Source organism: Mastigoproctus giganteus, chromosome 5, assembly GCF_048544385.1.
Source record: "Mastigoproctus giganteus isolate SK-2022 chromosome 5, ASM4854438v1, whole genome shotgun sequence".
NCBI lineage: Eukaryota > Metazoa > Arthropoda > Arachnida > Uropygi > Thelyphonidae > Mastigoproctus > Mastigoproctus giganteus.
The window spans coordinates 87,050,073-87,069,903 of NC_143579.1; the positions used below are offsets into that span (position 1 = coordinate 87,050,073).

General features: G+C 35.9%; 1 protein-coding gene and 1 non-coding gene across 2 annotated transcripts in view; one reads left to right on the forward strand and one right to left on the reverse strand.

The window, feature by feature from the left end:
- LOC150085543 (uncharacterized) overlaps window positions 1-19,831 on the forward strand; it is a 419,624-nt gene that overhangs the window by 281,974 nt on the left and 117,819 nt on the right. The gene's annotated exons all lie outside the window — the stretch shown is intronic.
- TRNAE-UUC (transfer RNA glutamic acid (anticodon UUC)) lies at window positions 10,056-10,127 on the reverse strand. Its single transcript has one exon. It is a non-coding gene; the product is annotated as a tRNA-Glu (tRNA).

Genomic DNA, 19,831 nt, shown 5'->3' on the forward strand with positions numbered 1-19,831 from the left:
CATGAATTTCTTTCAGTTATATATATTCAGGAAATTTTCCAGCAGGGACAAAGATGATTATTCCTTTGTATAAGCAAACTCTGAGCTCTGGATTTACAATGGAAGATCTGTCTTTTTTATTCAGTTTGACCCCCCCCCCTTCACCTTAACCCTCATACTAGAGTTGGCATCACCGATTTCCTCCATTTTTTGCAAAAATGCTACTTTTCCATTCTTCTCTCTCTCTATTCTTTCAGTAAAAAAATAGTAAAACTTCATTGAAATCAGAATTTTTAAAAAATATTTTTCATCAATTTTGTTAATAAATACAACTATGATAAACAACTATGAAGAATTTAACCCCAGGGGCTCACATCTGGTGAGTATGGGCTTGGCACACCCAGGGTCCTGAGCTGGATATCATCATTCTTCTCTTTCTTGGTGATTCCTTCTCTCTCTCTCTCTCTCTCTCTCTCTCTCTCTCTCTCTCTCTCTCTCTCTCTCTTGGGGTATTAATTTTTTTTTTTTTTTTTTTTTTTGGCTGGTGCAGCATAAGCCTCAGGCTTCCTTGCACCATATAGTTAATAATAATAATAATTTGCCATAATTACTCAACCATTAAAAAAAAAAAAAAAAAAAAAAAGCAGGCTTTATGCTGCAAATTTTCATTTTCAGTGCAATATATATATATAATATAGTTTAGTAATGATGCTGTCTCTCAGCAGAAGGCAATAAGGATTAATGAAAGAACTTGGCATTTGTTAAAAGGTAATATAATTAAAGATTTATTCTAAAAGAAAGTTGTGCATTTTTAACTCCTAACTTGTATTACTGATAGTGTAGAGTCAAAACACCATTTTCCCCTGTCAGTAAATTAGTAAAGGCTGTCTTCCTTGTGAATCACAATTACAAAAGACTATGGATTATATTAACTCCTGCTTTCACTCAGATCAACTATTTGTTAAAGATATGCTCCATAACTACAACTAGGACTTGGCACTAATCTTGCCAGCAGACTTGATATTTAGTAATTATATTCTGATAGTTGGTGCCATGAGCTTTGGACTTTTTTTTTTTTTTTTTTTACAATCTGACATGACTTGCGCACTAAATTAATTCTCTATGATGGACTTTGGGCTATGTATCTAAATATAGACTATCTAATTTGAGATAGAAATTGGACTAGCTTGTAAGCTGGATTTTAATTTTAACTTGGCAAGATAAAGGAATTCTCTTCATTTGATCATCATGTTAGGAACAGGTTGTTGTTGTTGTTTGGCTTTTAGGAGCATTAGCAACTAAGGCCATATTGCTCCGGGGATATGCGGTGGTCATTCCCTAACTTTTCCGCATCCTCCGTATTTGGTGGTCACGGGCTCGAACCCCGGTCTAATCAAGAAGCGTGTGCTACGCACTGCTGCTCCTGCCCACCTGGCTACGGAGGCACCGTTAGGAACAGAAGACTTGACTTGTGTACATGGACATGAATGTGTCACCTTGTTCCTGATTAGGGTGGGTGTCCTCCTCCTCCATCTCACTCCCATTTTGTTTGTGAGATGTGTGTTCTCTCTCTCCTTTTTTTTTTTTTTTTTAAACTTTGGTTCATATCTTGGATCAGGATGGTTGTAATAGAAGATTAATAGTGATACTGGATATTAGGATAAAAATGGTGTGCCTCCACTTGGCAATGGATGGAAACCAGGTGATGCACACAGTCACTCAACATGAATAACATACTACATCACTACACTATGATACATGCACATCACTGCACTGATCATCTCATACTGTGATTATCTCATACAACTGTAGAACTATCAGTGTAAATACACAATTCTTTTTTTTGTAATAGCAAACTACAATAGTAGTGGGAACAGCATCAATTTAATTATATCTCATACTTTGACTACCTTCACAATGAGTTGCCATGTAATGCACTACCTCAAATAAGTAACACTTCACCAATGAAGAAGACTGTTGTTACTTATTCTCAGTGGATGCCACCTCCCAGATGGCACCTTTTTAAGGCTTGTTGGCCTATCATCGATGGGTGGGTTGGTACCCTGGTGTTGCAATCATTTCAAACCCAGTTGTGAAGTATAACTCCAAAATATGAGAGATGTCAAAGGATGTACATAATAATATTACTAGTAATTTATTTCTTACTAAGAATAAAAAAAATAATAAAAAAAACGAATCCAAGCAAAGTGAAAAATACACAGCAAGTCCACTAACATAACCCTGCCCTGTTTGCATTGAAATGGGATTGATTTTTTAGAATCTTAGGAAAGTAGACATAGCTTGCTGAGGTGACCTTGTCGCCTTTGTGGTACTTGCTTTAGAGGTTTTTTTTTTATTTGTGAAATAAAATGAGGAAAGATAAATAATTAAATACAGTTAAAATATATTAAGATATTAAAATATGATTGAAAAAAGATTTCTGTCAGGGCTCCTATCTCCTCAGGAACCATAAGGTACTGGCTTGGTACCTGATGAAATAGGGAACAACCAAGGGCCATAGCATTTCACTAATATCTAAACCTCACAAAGGGCTGGATTGAAAGGTTTTGATTCAAATATAACATTAAATTAAACAAACAAAATATACAAAAAAAAAAAAAAAAAAACACACATACACACAAACAAACCTGGGGGAAGAAGAAAACAGTAAACAGAAGCATTGAAATGGGATTGATTTTTTAGAATCTTAGGAAAGTAGACATAGCTTGCTGAGGTGACCTTGTCACCTTTGTGGTACTTGCTTTAGAGGTTTTATTTGTGAAATAAAATGAGGAAAGATAAATAATTAAATACAGTTAAAATATATTAAGATATTAAAATATGATTGAAAAAAGATTTCTGTCAGGGCTCCTATCTCCTCAGGAACCATAAGGTACTGGCTTGGTACCTGATGAAATAGGGAACAACCAAGGGCCATAGCATTTCACTAATATCTAAACCTGACAGAGGGCTGGATTGAAAGGTTTTGATTCAAATATAACATTAAATTAAACAAACAAAATATACAAAAAAAAAAAAAAAAAAAAAAAAACACACATACACACAAACAAACCTGGGGGAAGAAGAAAACAGTAAACAGAAGGGAACAAATATATAGCACAGAAAACGATATTTAGTATAGTATTACTCCCCCCCCCCCCTTTTTTTTCTTTTTGTATATTTTATCCATTTAATTACAAAATTAATACATGCCACTATATATGGAAATATCAAAAGTTTATTAACTACATTTTGAGAGAGAGAGAGAGAGACGGATGGATAAGTTTAATTATTTGTAAAATTAAAACAGAGATGACCATTGGGAGTTGCAGGTGAGGGAACCAGCATTTTGAAGGCCATGTTGCTGTCATTGGATGTCATGGTAGAAAAAATAGATCCTGTTTGAGGTGTCAAATTCCACAAGAAAATAGGTCATATATCAAACTAATACTTACATGATATACATTTAGTCACTGATTAGACTTCCCTGAGGTGGCATTTTAGCACTGTACAAAGAATCTTGTTGAATGCTGTTGTTGATAGTTAATGACATTGCCTTATCCCTTGGAAACAGTACTTGCACAGGAAATGGTCAGCCTGCTCACTTTTTGATAGATCAAATGTTAATGAACTCTCCAAATGTGAATATTCCTTGCAGTAGCATTCTAGGGACTGACTTTCTTTTTGAGCAATATATATGTAGCTTAAATAATAAATTATCTGAATTAGAAGATCCAGTCTTTCTCATGCTTTTATTTCATATGCCTTAATGAAACATGGTTGTCAGTAAATATATCTGATCTTATGATTCTAAATAATAGACACTGTAAAAAGGATATGATGGGGTGTTCTTTCCCTCATTAAGTATTCTTTTAAAATTGGTAAGTCTGTTATTTCAAAATCATCAGTGTTTATTTTTCCACCTATGGTTGAAGAAGGTATATTTACTGAGTTTTTGTGGTTTGCTTCTCTGGAAAATTTAGTCTCCCACCATATTGTATTGAGCTTTTAACCTTCCTACACCTGACACAGTACTCTCAAATTGAGTGTTCAGAGTAATTTGTAAAAAGGGTTACAGAAGATGACTTCCAGGAATGTTTCTGTGCTTGGAATAAATGTATGAAACAATGTGTGCAAGCCAAAGGCAATTATTTCAAAGGGAATTATTACTTGTATGATACAAAATATCTCATTATATTTATTTTATTGCAATAGTCTCATTTTTTATATAATAGCCATACCTTGTATATTTTTTGACTCAATGTTGTGAACATTGACACATTGTTGCTATATTTAAGCTGAATATGAACAGAGCTTCCTAATGTGTTCAACATTTAAGTATAAGGCATTAAATTTGGAAAGTGTGTAATGGGAGGAGGGGTTGTCTCCTTATTTCGGACTTGACTGAAAACCAGAAGGAAAATAGAAAATTCGAAGACTCACTCAATTGTTGAAAGACTTATGACTAAATTGGAAGTGTCAGAAGTTATGAAATTACTTCTCTTGGATTTAAGCTGAAAGATGAAGTGTGCATACACATTTTTGGATGAGGTTCATAACTATTGAAAAATGAAAACATTACAAAAGAATTTTGAAGACCATAACTTGGCTCAAGCTTTGATGGAATGAGTTGTAAATGCCAGTGAAAAGAAAATGGACGTGGATATGCTGACAAAGAAATTAGAAAAGGAAACAGTATAATTACTACTTCTGAGGGAGGAGGGGGGGGTTCACTTTTAAGAAATTGAATTATTTGTGTAGTTTTATATTCATAACTAAACTGCTTTATATTTTCATATTAATTAACAGAACATTAATGAAATAAACAAACATTAACGGTCATGACCATGCATGCACCATCAAAGCAAAATTCAGCTTTCACATAAATTGTGAACTTTGGTGCCACAATCATCATATTTTTTGGCATGAAGCTAAGAAAGTTGAATTCTGCTTAGCTGGCCTTTGAAACCCTCATGGGTTCTCTGTTTTTGTGTGTATATGGGGGGGGTGTTGTCCATATTTGATCCCCCCCCCCCCTTTTTTTTTTAAAACAAATAATTTTTTTTCTAACTGATAAGGAAGGCACCTCAGAGTGGACAGGATCTATCCGGTTGTATTAAAGGAAGCAGCAAACATTTGGGAGCTCTCTTTGTGTAATAATTTTATATTACACAATGCATGTGGTCTTTAAATCGGAAGCATGTGATCTTTAAATGCAATCAAATTAATTTGGGCACTAAAGATGGCTGATTATGGAAAATCTGAGCACCACATTTCTCTAGGAGAGAGGCAGATAATTATTGTTGATTGTTTTTTTAGTTATTAGCCCTGGAAATGGCTCAAAAGATTTTTTTTTTTGGAACACAATGCCATTAATGGAAAGAGAAGGATCTGTATTCATTGTGTTCAAGGCTGTGATCCTTGGACAGGATGAATGGCTTTACTCACTATGCTCCCGAGCAATTTCCAGTGTTGTGTACTTGTGGGATATTACTCCCACGATCCATTGTCAGTCATATGACAAAGGAGGCAATCAACTTGAAATGCTTTGCCTTGTGTTTATTTAGTTGCTTTTAACATTAATTTTATCAATTTAATTTTATTATTTTATATATTGTATTTACTTTTATTTTCTATTGTTTTAAATATATAGTGTTATCCTTTGTTTAGTATTTTATTAAATATTCTGTCATATATCTGGTAGATGTATTTTATTACATTTATTACAATTGGATTTTGATTGAATTTTACATTTAAAAGATTTTTTTATTATTAATGTTTATCGTTGCATATATGTTGCTTTATGTTTGATGTTTGTTTGTTGTACAGGGTGAGGCAGAAAGTACACATAATAGTGATTTTTAAATTGTGAGCACTAGGCACAAATGCAGGCTTATGTGAAGATCAGATATTGAGAGGCAGGTTCTCCTCTTTATTTTAGTTTATTTTCCCACCATTTCATCTAATTAATGATGTATATTTGCCTGTGCAGTTGTGTGTTACTTGTGTTGAATTATTTGTAAAGATGAATTCCATAATAGAAATCCAAAAGTTTCTTCAACGGCCCCGAGTGCCAAGCGATTTTCCTAAGTGATATATAGTGATCTTTCTCAGTGATTTCATTCTGTTTTCTTCCCAGTGCTTTTCTCACCCTCATTTCTTTGTAAGTGGTTCTGTACTTAACAGATCCTAAATAAGAACCCAGAAAGGAAAATCACCTTTCTTTCCATGTATATTTATTAATTTTTGCACTAACAAACTAACTTCACCAGCCGCTTAACCACTAGGTGGCACTGCTCCTACCTCCACGTGGTGGGGTAGGAGCAGTGCCTGGGAGGAAAAGCTCTCACTCCCGGGGCTAAAAGGGGCAACAATGGACTGTGATGCATGTACACCAATAGAGCCAACAGGCTCTCAACATACTGAGACCTGCAGAATGGAAGACGATCTGAATCTTCCAAAAAGAATGAAAAAGGACTCTAACAAATCAGAACCACCAGCTTTTCTGATTATACATTCTTTATTGACTCAGCCGCTAAGCAGACTCTCTCCCATTGTCTTCCAGAGATGTCTCGAATATGCAGCAGGTACACCGAAAATGGTGAAAAGGCTCCAATCAGGAGATCTTTTAATTGAGACCACTCAAGCAAGGCATTCAGAATTATTACTAAAAATGTCATCAATAAGTGGAATCCCAATCAAAGTCGCACTGTATAATGCCTTGAACTCCTCAATAGAAGTAATAAGTGAGTGGGATTTGTTGAATGTGACGAAAGAGGAGATAGTCATGGAATTACTAGAACAGAAAGTAACTCAAGCAAGAAGAATTATGATATGGAAGGATGACAAACTTGTTCCCACATGTAATATCACATTGACCTTTAGTACACCAAATTTGCCGACCTCAGTTAAAGCAGGATACCTAAACTGCCGTATCTGACCATACATTCCAAATCCTTTAAGATGTTTCAAGTGCCAAAAGTTTGGTCACTCTCAAATAACATGCAGAGGCAAAACTACTTGTCCTAACTGCGGGTCAAAAAAACATTCACAAACAGAGTGTACTGAAAAGGCTCCGGAATGTCCAAATTGCAAGATTGACCATCCAGCATATTCAAAATCATGCGACCTCTGGAAAATTGAAAATAGAATACAAAAGTATAAGATCGAGAATAAGGTCACATATCAAGAACAAGAAAGCAAATAAAGTCAACTATCCCATAAACTACGTACGCTTCCATTATACAAAAGTGCCAAGCTGTTTCAACCCAAACTGAGGTATCAATTCTGCCCAATACATCCATTGCAGAATGGGCAGATCTGTGCTATCAACACCTCAACTTACCACCAAACCCATTCTAGTTGATGAAATAAGTAATACCCCTATCAGAGTTCCGCCTAAAATAAAATCATGTGATAAAATGTCAAATAAATCACGAAGGCAGCAAGCCACTGAATTACAAAAGAAATTCAAATAGAATGGGACTCTGAAAATATAGCTACACATGATGAAACAATCCTTGATCTTCATGCAGAAGATGGTATGGAGACTGGATTTTCATCAGGTCAAACTGATGACGTAGAAGACAGTACAGATTCCAGACGTTCCAATTTTCCTAGAAAAGATAAAATGAAATATGATCGTCAAAAGCAAATCACTCACAAGAAACACATACAGACTCGCCTTCCCTCCTCAAACCCCGATAATGCAGAACATTGTTCAATGCAATTGTAGTGGCTTACGCAGCAATACCGATGACATCTATGATTTAATCTCCCGATATGGTCCTATAGCCGTTTGCATACAAGAGACTAATCTAACTCCACAAGTAACTCCATCAATAAGATATTTTACAGAAAAGATAGAAACTCTTCATTATCTGCACATGGAGGTGTCGCAATTCTAGTTTACTGTAAAATTCCTTCTAGAAACATTCTGCTTCAGACTCACTTAGAAGCTCTTGCTGTACGTGTATCAGTTGGGCAGATTCTAACTCTAGTATCTCTGTACCTTCCACCTAACAAGATGTGCACGTTTAAAGAACTAGATGATCTCATAAGACAAATACCACCACCTTTTTGTATCCTTGGTGACTTCAATGTGCATCATCCATTGTGGGGATTGTGCCTCCATAGCCAGGTGGGAAGGAGCAGCAGTGCGTAGCACATGCTTCTTGATTAGACCATGGTTCGAGCCCGTCACCACCAAATACGGAGGATGCGGAAAGGTCGGGGAATGACCACCGCATATCCCCGGAGCAATGTGGCCTTAGTTGCTAATGCTCCTAAAAACCAAATAACAAATAACAAACAACATTGTGGGGATCAGACCACATGGACAATAGATGACACTTGATCGAGACGATACTAGACCAACTGAATCTAACATTACTGAACATTAGTGAAAATACTTACTCACCTTCCCACTGGATCTATGTCATCAATTGATTTAACTCTCTGTTCTTCCCTATTATATCCCAGTATAGAATGGACAGTATTAAACGAAAGTGATCACTCTTGTGATCACTTTCCAATCATATGCAGAATCCAAATGCTTCAAACATCATACCCTGATAATCGGTCAAAATAGAAATTCTCCAAAGCAGATTGGGAAAAGTTTTCAACCCATCTTTCTTTTGATAGCCAGTTTATCAGACTACAACCCATTGATGATGTCACAGAGCATATTACCAGGCGAATACTGACCATAGCCTCTGAAGCAATATCTCAAGCCTCCACAGTAAACACAAAAACCTTAAACACTGGTGGAATGAGGCTTGTACCAATGCCAAAAAGGAAAAAAAAAAATAAAGCTTGGAACCTGTTCCGGAAGTTCCCAACTACCAAAAACATAATTCAATATAAAAGGCTCAAGTCAAAAGCTAGACAAATTAGAAGAAAAGCCAAAAAAGGAATCATGGACACAGTTTGCTTCCACTATTACAAAGAATACTAGCAGTCATCTCATCTGGAAAAAGATTCGGCAATTAAATGGGAAATATTCACCTCTTCCTTCTCCCCCATCTTAATCAAAAATGGACAGGAAATTTCTTCTGAAGAAGAAATAGCTAATGCCCTTGCAGAGAATTTCTACCAAACATCTGCCACGTCAGCATATGGCAACTCTTAAATTATTCTAAATTATGCAGCTAAATTTCAAAGCCTTCCAGACCATCCTGTTCGACTGTTGCTTTCCAACCCTGAATGGACAGCATTCTATAACAGTAAACCGACTGAAAATAGACCAACTGGCATTAGATTAAAAGATTTGCTTCACACTTGGAATATTGATTTTGATAACATGCTTAAGAGAGCGATGTTCCGGATCCATCCTGGTCTGTAAATCTCCCTCACTGTGATACCCACTTTCAGCAATGCAGAAAGAAATCCCTGGCAGATGAAAATATCAAACAACTACATAAAGAACATGCCCTCAACAATATACAAAGCTGCCAAATATATACAGATTGCCCAAAAACAGATTCTGCTGTTGGTGCCGCAGCTGCCTTTCTGTCTTTTACAGCCTCCATATCACTACCAGTTGAATGTACCAGTTATACTGCTGAGTTTATGCAATCAAACTAGCCTTACAGAATATTAACACTCTCCACAATGCTAGCAGTATAATATACACTGATTCATTGGTGCAGTGTCTGCTTTGGGCAATTAATTTTCATTATCACAACCAATCAAAAAACAAATCATTTGCTGTTTAAACCACCTACATGCAGTGAAATTTTGCTGGATTCCAGGGCATTCTGGTATCTTAGGCAATGAGAGAGCAGATCAGGCAACCAAAAAACCAAACAGTACAACACCAGCAAATTACCAAGTACCATATAGAGATTATTTGAAGCATATAAAAAAAGTCTATATGTTTCAGTGGTCAGAAATATGGAAGTCACAAAGTAATTTTTTTTTTTTTTTAATGAAAACCCCCAAACACGAAAGGTATCAAAACCTATAGTACTTAGTACCATGCATGGGTTGAAGGATTTCACCACTTCAAGCCTCCAATAAGCAAAGTGGTGATATTTCACCGGTTGATGAAAGTCATCTACCACCATTAAAATTTGTTTCCATGCCGGGAATCGAACCCGAGCCTCCTGGGTGAAAGCCAGGTATCCTAACCACTAGACCACATGGGAAAACAATTGCTCCAACACGCATTGTACACTACCGCTTACAGTCAAGCATATACTTTTAGATTGTCCTCACTATTCCCATTTCAGAAGTACTTTCCACTCTCAATCACAACTGCAAGAACCGTTATCGCTTACCCACATCATTGGAAATAGTGCTGACCTAGCTACACTCTATATCTTTCTGAAGCAAATACATATATATGAATTCCTCTGATGCCAAAATGGAACACATTATGTTACTTTAGGATAATAATATAGGACCTGGCACATTTTAGCCTTAGCTGCCCATGTGCCCTTAAACACCAATACAATATATTTCTTCAACACTCCTAGTTATTCCATATTACTTGAGTTACAAAATGGTGAGTGATGGCTCAGGGCACGACACACTTAATGTTCCCAGTGAGCATCCTGTGACATCTCCAGAAAACATATTGTAAGTTACTGATGCAAATCAGTTAGGCTTTCCAAAAAGTTGAGTGCTGCAGCACTTAACTTTTTTGGAAAGACAAGTTAGAAGAATATCCAGAGTAAATTCCATCTAAGATCTGTGTTGTCCAAGAATTATCAGGATGTGGCCAAGTGAATTGCATGCTGTTCTGCACACAACTTTTGTACTTGGAAGAACTACCCAAACATGTCTGATAAGGTTATTTTCATCTTTCAGATTTTGTACATAAGCACAGCTGTTGGTACTGGGCACAAAAAATGCATAATCTTCTCTTCATTCAGCTACGGTAACACTGTGTGCTGTGGTGTGTCATCCTTGTGTAAAAAAGAAAGATATATATATTTTTTTTTTTTTTTTTTTTTACAGTGACCAAAATGATATAACAGTTACAGCAGAATGTTGCCCGAAACGTGTACTATTTTCTAAAAATTCTGGAAAGTAGTATGTGTGTTTCCATTATTTTTAGTATGATTGTAACCTTTCTAGCTTCTGAATTAGATAATTTTAAAAAAACAAGATGGAGCTTTCCACATAACTAGTGTTCTGTGAAATCATTAAGAAACATTTTCAGGATATCTTATTTCTAGACATGGCTTCCACACTCACCAGATTTATTGGTACCTGATTCTTTTTGTGTGCATATTATAAGAAGAGTTTATCAGATGATTTGAAAATGAAAATCTATTACAGAGTAGCTAATATTCCTAAAGAGGTGCTGCTAAGGGTAATGTCTGGTGTCATGTCATTTATGGCAGTGTGCATAGCTCATAAAACTGTGTTCAAAACATATCAGGGGTAGGCTACTTTATGTTAAGTTAATATGATTTTTTGTCATTATTTCCAAATCCATGAATTTGAAAACTGCTGTTGTGAGATAATATGTTTTTATGTATGAAGATTAGCTTGTAGTAGTAGTGGCATGTGATGCAAGAAAGCATGTGTATGAGCTTATGCAGCATCAGCCAAAAAAAAAAAAAAAAATCACACCATTCCCTCCAAATGCCTGTCCAGTTCCTCCTTAAATTTATTCAACCTATCAACTTCCACAACGACAGATGGAAGTTTGTTCCAGCAATTAACCACCCGTTGGCTAAAGGCAAATTTCCGCACATCTATTCTATATCTGTCTTCTCTTAATTTGAATTTATGCCCCCTTAGGTTCGTAATCTGAACAAGTGGAAGGATCCCATCAGAATTCAGCGTGCTCAACCCATTAAAGGCCTTATAGACCTCAATCAGATCACCGCGCAGGTGCCTAGTCTCCAGCCACTGCAATCGTAGGTGGTAGATGACTATCATCAACTGGTGAAATACCACCACTTTGCTTATTGGAGGCTTGAAGTGGTGAAACCCATGTTTAGTCTCTAGAGCAAAGTTTCCAGCACCCCCCCTCCCCCTCCCCCCATACTTCTCCTTCAACCCATGCATGGTACTAAGTACTATAGGTTTTGATACCTTTTGTGTTTGGGGTTTTCATAAAAAAAAAAAAAAAAAAATTTGCAGAACTTAAGCCTCTCTTGGTAAGAGGATCCCTTCATTCCCCTCACCAATCTTGTTGCCCTTCTCTGTACACACTCAAGTAAATCTACATCCTTCCTAAAATGAGGCCTCCAGGCCTGTACACAGTACTCCAGGCGTGGCCTGACCATTGCCTTATACAGAGGGATAATCACCTCCTTTTCCCTGCTAGCAAAATTCCTATATATCATTGACAAAACCCCGTGACCTGCCGTGGCAGCCTGTCTGTTTTGCTCAGAAAACTTCATATCTGCCTGCACAATTACTCCCAGGTCTTTTTCATTTTCTACCACCTTAAGTGTAGTACCACACAGTTGGTACGTTTCTCTGGGGTTACTTCTACCCATATGCAGTACTTTGCATTTGTCAAGGTTAAACTTCAGTTGCCACTTCTTAGCCCATCTGCCCAAATAATCTAGATCCTGTTGCAGTAGCACACCACTATTACTGTCATTAACAACCCTGCCTTAGTATCATCTGCAAACTTCGACATTAAGCCTGATATACCTTCATCAATATCATTGATAAATATGCAAAACAACAGTGGACCCAACACCGAACCCTGTGGGACTCCACTAATAACATTAGTCTACGAAGAGTAGCACCCATCGATTACCATCCTCTGTCTTCTCCCACTTAACCATCCTTTTATCCATTGTAGCAACTTACCCTTAATACCATTCTGCTCCAATTTGTACAATAGCCTTCCACGCGCAACAGTGTCAAAAGCTTTCCTGAAATCCAAATATATGTTATCAAAATTATTTTTTGCATCCAGTTCCTTTGTAACCACATCATAATATCCTATCAAATTTGTCAGACAAGACTTTCCCTTAACAATTCCATGCTGTGTCTGAATTATTGCTGCAGTCTTGTCTAGATGATCCTGCAATGCATTGTTAACCAGTGACTCCATTATTTTACCCGGAACAGAAGTTAAACTAACTGGTCTGTAATTACTCGCGTCACCCTTCGATCCCCCTTTGTGATTTGGGGATACATTTGCACATCTTCGGTCCGTGGGAACCTCCCCTGAGTCCAAGGATGCTCTCATAATTATGGCTAAGCGTTTGCTTTGCTGCCTCCTTTAATATAACTGGATAGATTCCATCCACCCCAGGTGCTTTTCTTATGTTTAACTTCAACAATTTCTCCTCCACTTTGCTCTCAGTTATTACAAAATCATTAAGTATCCTGCTAGAATTTGATAACCTTCTGCCATTTTCAAACCTTAATTATTCCTCTTGTGTATGAATGTAGATGCAAAATACTCATTCAGTTTGGTTTATTTGCTATCTGAGCAGGATCGTCAATAGTCGAACCATCGATATGAGATAATATGTTTTTATGTATGAAGATTAGCTTGTTTGTTATACAGTCCCTCTTAAACAAATGGAAGTGGGACTGAACCACGCCAGTTAATTCTCCTGTTTCCTGTAGATCATATGGACTTATGTGATGGGCAATTCAGGTAGTCTGTAGCTGTGGTGCACTATTTTTAGATGCAGTAAAGATAGTGTTGGGCCCAACATAATTGCATTTGTTCAGGAATCTCTTTGACCTTGGAACCAAAGAGCAACTTCACCACTGCAGCTCAGTAAATCTGTCTTGCCAGAGGGAGTGGATTTGTGTAGGCTATATATATATATATATATATAGCCTACTCAGTTATTACTATATATATATAAATATATATATATATATATATATATATATTACTACTATATATATATATATATATATATATATTACTACTATATATATATATATATATATATATATATGTAGTAGTAATATACACCTGTTAAGAAGCAAAATAAGCAGAAAAAGAAAAAAAAAAAAAAAAAAAAAACAACCAAAAGTTATCGTATGTCTAATGCTCCAAAACGCGCATTGCAACAGTAAAGGAAGCAAAAGGATATAAATAATGTGTGGTTTGTAAAATAGATAAAGTGTCTGAGAAAATGGAAATGAGAAGTACACACGGTACTGCCAAGTCCTACAAACTTGACAATAACCACCACATTCCATCCTGTAATCTGAAAAAACATATTTTAGAATTACAAGACAATTTTATTATCACCCCAGTTGACAAAGCATCCAACAACTTTGCTATCTTCTGCAAACAATTCCACTTCAACCAACTGAATTCTGAAATAGAGGACAGCTCCACATATATACCATGCAGTCTCAAACCTGCTTAAACAATAAAAAAAGCTGATAGCTTTAAATAAAAAACTGCACACCAAAATACAAAACTCTACCCTTCCCTTCCTTTATATGATAGCCAAATTCCACAAACAACTGGTAGGTTTCAGATTCATAACCAGTTCCAAAAATACTGGCTGCTACCTATCCTACAAGCAATTCTTCAGACAGCTAAAAACCATCTTCAACAATCTTATTACTACCTGGATTATTAACAATATCCAATCTGTTTTAAATATTTTTAGATCCAATCTCTCTATAACTAGTATTGAAACTTTTGATTTCACCAACCTGTTCACCTCCATTCCACTTAACCTACTTGTGTTTGTGCTAAAACAATTGTTCAACAAATACCATGAGAAACTTAATATCCACGAGAGTACTTGGGACAACCTTGTCAATCTTTGCATACTCAATAACTTTATTTTCAATGGCAAGCTTGCATACAAACAAATAATTGGAGTTCCCATGGGTTCGCAAATTTCCAGTCTTGTCTCTAACTTGTTTTTACACTATTATGAGGAATTATTTTTTACTAGCTATCCCAATCATAAAATTTTAGCTTTCCGGTATGTTGATGACATCTTAGTTTTAAATTCCGACTTTGAATGCTTAGCTGCAGATATTTACCCCTCTGAACTTAAACTCAATAAAGAAAATGTTGATAATTGCACAGCCAACTTCCTTGATCTGAAAATTACACTCTACAGTGATGCAGTTCCTCATCTTATTGACATTTATGACAAAAGAAACAATTTATCTTTGTGGTCATTTACCTCACAAAAATTGGCAATCTAATATTTCCAATAAAATTCACAAAAATACTATTTGTATTCAAGCTATCAGATTAGCCAACATATGCAGCAACGATATCCTTTTCAGCAAAGCATTAAAAAGTTTTTTATAACAAGCTTTTAAATAATAATGTACCTCCCTTTTTTCATTAAATACTGTTTCAGTATAGTTTCTTCTACAATTAAAAATAAATTCAATTTCAATTTACTTGGCACCTGTCTGTGTTAAAGGTATTGTACAGTTGTATATTATTTGGTAGGATTTCTACTTAGTTAGTAATCACTGTTCATGACTTCCGTTTAAGGTTCTTTCGTGGAATGGGATTACTGTTGGTTTACTCTCTAAGTTTTTTCACACATTTAATTTGAATTCGTCCTTTCTATTTTTTGGAATCTTGTACAGTGGGCTTTTTATTCCTGGACTTATTAGGTGTGTTTCTTCTCTGATTACAACTGCTAGATTTGGCACTTTGCTTCTCTGACACCGGTCTCAGATCTACTGTCTGTATGGTAGCCCTGCATCATTTAACCAGGCCTTTTATTTGGTGGAATAATTTTTATCAATAGATACAAAAATTCTTCTTCTTCTTCAAGGTTTTTAATTCTGTTTCCATCTATAGTTTTTTCTCCTGCCAGATTTTATGTCACACTTTTCAGTGGATTCACTAGACCTTCAATCAACCTCAGTTGTGCCAAACTGAGCTTTTCTCTTTCTACAGCAGTTCGTCATCTTGGAAATTTGGTGCCTTGATCTATAAACCCTGTTCTCTGATCATCTAAATTTTACCAGAATTTTATCTCCTGTAGTTTAAAATAATTATTGTTCTACTTTCTGTTTTACATGTTACTTCACATATTGGTATGTCTTCGGCCTTTTGTCTGGCGTCTCATGTTTTGAGGCCATCTTTTCCACTTTTTTTTTTCCCCCCCAATGATATAGGTCATCCCTATCTGTTTCTCTAAATCTGTATAACTCGGTGACTTGTCATTGTTTCCTCCTTTTGCATTCTGGCTGTGTACGTCGCTCCTCCGCCCAACTTAACGACTCCAGGTAACTCCCACTTTTTGTTTTGGTTTCGATTTCACTTCCTCTCTACAAGCCTATGGTATTAACACCATACTAATTCTTGCTTATACCAGAACTCTTTCTTTAAGGTTGGGCCTTACACACCCACCGGGGTTCGAGCCCGTGACCACCAAATATGGAGGATGTGGAAAGGTCAGGGAATGACCACCGCATATGCCCGGAGCAATATGGCCTTAGTTGCTAATATTCCTAAAAACCAAAACAACAACAACAACAGTTTGCACACCCAGTAAGTGCAGTATTTTTAATGACTTTCTACACTTTTTATCTTTATACTGTCTTTTTCTATTTTTTTTCCCGTTCTTAGAATTATTAGTGTAATACAAGGGTGATATTTTATTACTTGCTACACCTCCAGTGATAAAATATCAAGGAAATTCTCTTCCCTTAGTGTTCAACACAAACACCTTTGTGTTCTCCTAGATGACCATCTAGCCTTCTCTTCACACTTAAAGCATCTCTCTAAAAAGATTAAAATTTTACAAAAAAAAAAAAAAAAAAAAAAAAGTCAGTGAACAGAAATATCAATTAGTTAGTATGTACATATTACAGTACATATTAATTAAGGTATGTACCCAAGCTTAAATTAATTTTTATTTTGCTAACTGGAAAATATTCTTCCGATTTTCACATATCATTTAACTTTGTTAATTTTGTGCTTTATATCTTTAAAATTGGGATTCACTGTAATTTGTTGAGAGATCCCTGGGTTAAAAAATTGTGACTTTGAAGTGTGCAGTTCGTGACTTTTAAAGAGAGCAGAAGGTACGCGATATCTATATGCTGCACAACAGATTGTACTAGCAGCGATGAAGAGGAAAAAAAAATTAATTGAACGTACATTATCTGACATATATCACAGTTTGTAAGGTAAGACTTTTGTTCAGTTATTGCTATTTAAGTTACTACTATTATAAAAGTAAATTTAAAATATTAAATTATTACCACTATAGAAATTAAGTTTCCGATAGTTATATAAAAAAAAAGGTGTATTTTTGGTAGTTTTTTTAATGTACCCCCCCCTCCCTTCTGTACTGGTTCTTACTCCTAACACGGTTTCGCATTACATGAGATTTTCTAGGAACCAAGCAACCGTGTTATACGAGAGTTACTTGTACATTAAAAAGAGCATCAACCGAACTAAAATCTATAGATAAGTAGATAGTATGTACTCTTTTGACAGTAACATAGAAGAAATTAAACACAACATCTATCCTAACGATCTTATATTAAGAAAAAAAAAAGAAAAAAAAGAAAGAAAAGTAGCACTTTTAGATCTTAAAATAACAATTAATAGGAATACCTATGTAGAAATTGGACTAAATGACAAAAGGGAAGATTATAACTTTGAAATAATATATCTAAGCAACTGCAACTCTGATATACCAGTTAGGATACAGAGAATATAATTACATTGCAAGCAATTAGAATATGCACTAATAATAAAACAGATCCCAGGCCCTGAAGATAATAAAAGATAAACTAATAAAGAACAGAATTCCCGACAGATTTATCATTTATCAATGTAATCCATAATGAAAAATAGAAAACCAGTTCAAATCGATTGATAGCAAATAGCAAGACAGTGCTATTTTGTGAGTATATTAATTCATGTTCATGTGCTAATCCATGCCATATAGCATATAAAGAGAACACCTTTGGGGGAGGCGAATAGCTTTGTGAAGGAGATAGTTTAGATTAATGCAGTTTATTTTAGTTTAATGTAATTCGGCATATAGGACATATGATGTATATAGAATTGGTTAAGATAGATACTTGTATATATGTTTGTATGTATCTTTATTTTTTATTTGGCTTTACTTTTTTTTTTTTTAGCTTTACTGCATTTTATTTATTTTTTTTGTGTGCTTTACTGCATATTTTCCATGAATTATATCATGGGAAGAGAAAAGTCGGTGGATTTTAGGCTGCTGTAAAGGAATAAGTATTTTTAATTTTTACCATTTTATTCGTTAATTAACATAGTACATTTTGTTTTACAGAGATATTAAATAGGATTAATAGCATTCGTTAGCTTCTTATCTTGAATTTAACCAGTGATTTTTGGAAGTTACGACTCCCAGTGTTGGTGCCAATATTGTTGAACTAGCCGCCATATAATGAAAGGTATAAAGGAAAACTAGATACCATAATACGAAGCACTGTATTAGGAATCTGTTAGCTTATTATAGTATTATCAATTAATATAAAATAATATTAATCTTATTAAAATTCATTGTTAATTAAATTGTATTTAAACTGAAACCATGACCCAAACTAGAACTGTGAACCAAAGATCACAGACTAGCGAGAGTGCTGTGACTCTGGGAAGAAACGAAGGGGGCGATTCTCCAACACATCAGTCTCAAAAAATGTGCAAAATGTGAAATGTTTGCCGACTTTCTAAAACAGAACATTATCTAACCAAGTAGGATGCCTGTGTGTGTGCTAGGTGTCTAGAGTATCAAGAAATTAGCATTCTGATGGGCGTTTATGAGAGTCTGAGGTGTAGGGTAAATGCCCTCGAAGAAATTAATATGTGGGCTCATCAAGCTCTCAGCTGCCCAGCTCAACGACAGAGCTCACTCCTGTGCATCAGGCAAAACAGAGGCAATCTCCAAGACAGAATGCGCTGGTCCAAAAGGAACTAGTTATTGTTGGTGACTCTATTGTCAGGGAGACAGGGAATATACTATGCAAGAAGGATAGGTGGAACAGGACGAGGGCATCTGCTAGGGGAAAAGGTGAAGACGTTGTAGAGCAGATATCATCTTTTAAGGGCACAAAATGTGATATTGTACACGTTTGAACTAATGACATTAAGAGTAAGAGATCTGCAGATTTACTCAACAAGTACAGGTCAATGTTAAAAAAAAGTCACGAGTTACGGTTGAATGTGAAAGTGTTTGCAATTCTGCACAGACACGATAGGAGGGAGTATATGATGAGAGCGTTCTCGATCAATTCAGCCCTGGAGAGATTGTGCAAGGCTCAAGGGGTAGAATTTTTTTCAGCCTGGTCTGTGCTTATTGACAGGAGAGACTGCTTCTACAGGGATGGAATACACTTAAATAGAAAGGGTGCAAGAATATTTGCTGATGCTATCGAGGCAGTGTTAGTTGGGTCAGAAAACTGCTAGCTTGGGGGGGGGGGAGATACACAGAATAAAAGGTTACCAGTGGCCGCAGCAGAGGCAAAAATGATTCTTGCACTGCTTCAATTAGAATGAGTAGCAGCCTGGAAAGCAAGGTAATGAGATTTCCAGGACTGTTGGGAGTCATAGTGGAACAAGTAAATACATTAGCTGTGTTAGGGTAACCAAGAGAAGGAACAGGTGCATGTAAATTTGCATGTGCACCAATGCTAGGAGTATAGTTAATAAATTTGATGAGCTTGAAGTGCTAGTCAAGACATCAAAGACGCAGATATTGTTGGGATATCAGAGACATGGTGTAACGTAGATATAAGCAGTGCAGAATTGGAATTTGGGGAGTACAGGAAGGATAGACAGGACAGGAAGGGAGGGAGGAGGGGTTATGCTGTTAGTTAAGAAACACATAAAATCTAAGGAAGTGCATCCAATTGACGTTGGTGGCAATGCAGTGTCGAGTCTGTTTGGTGTGAAATAAGCATTGGGAAAGGAAAAATG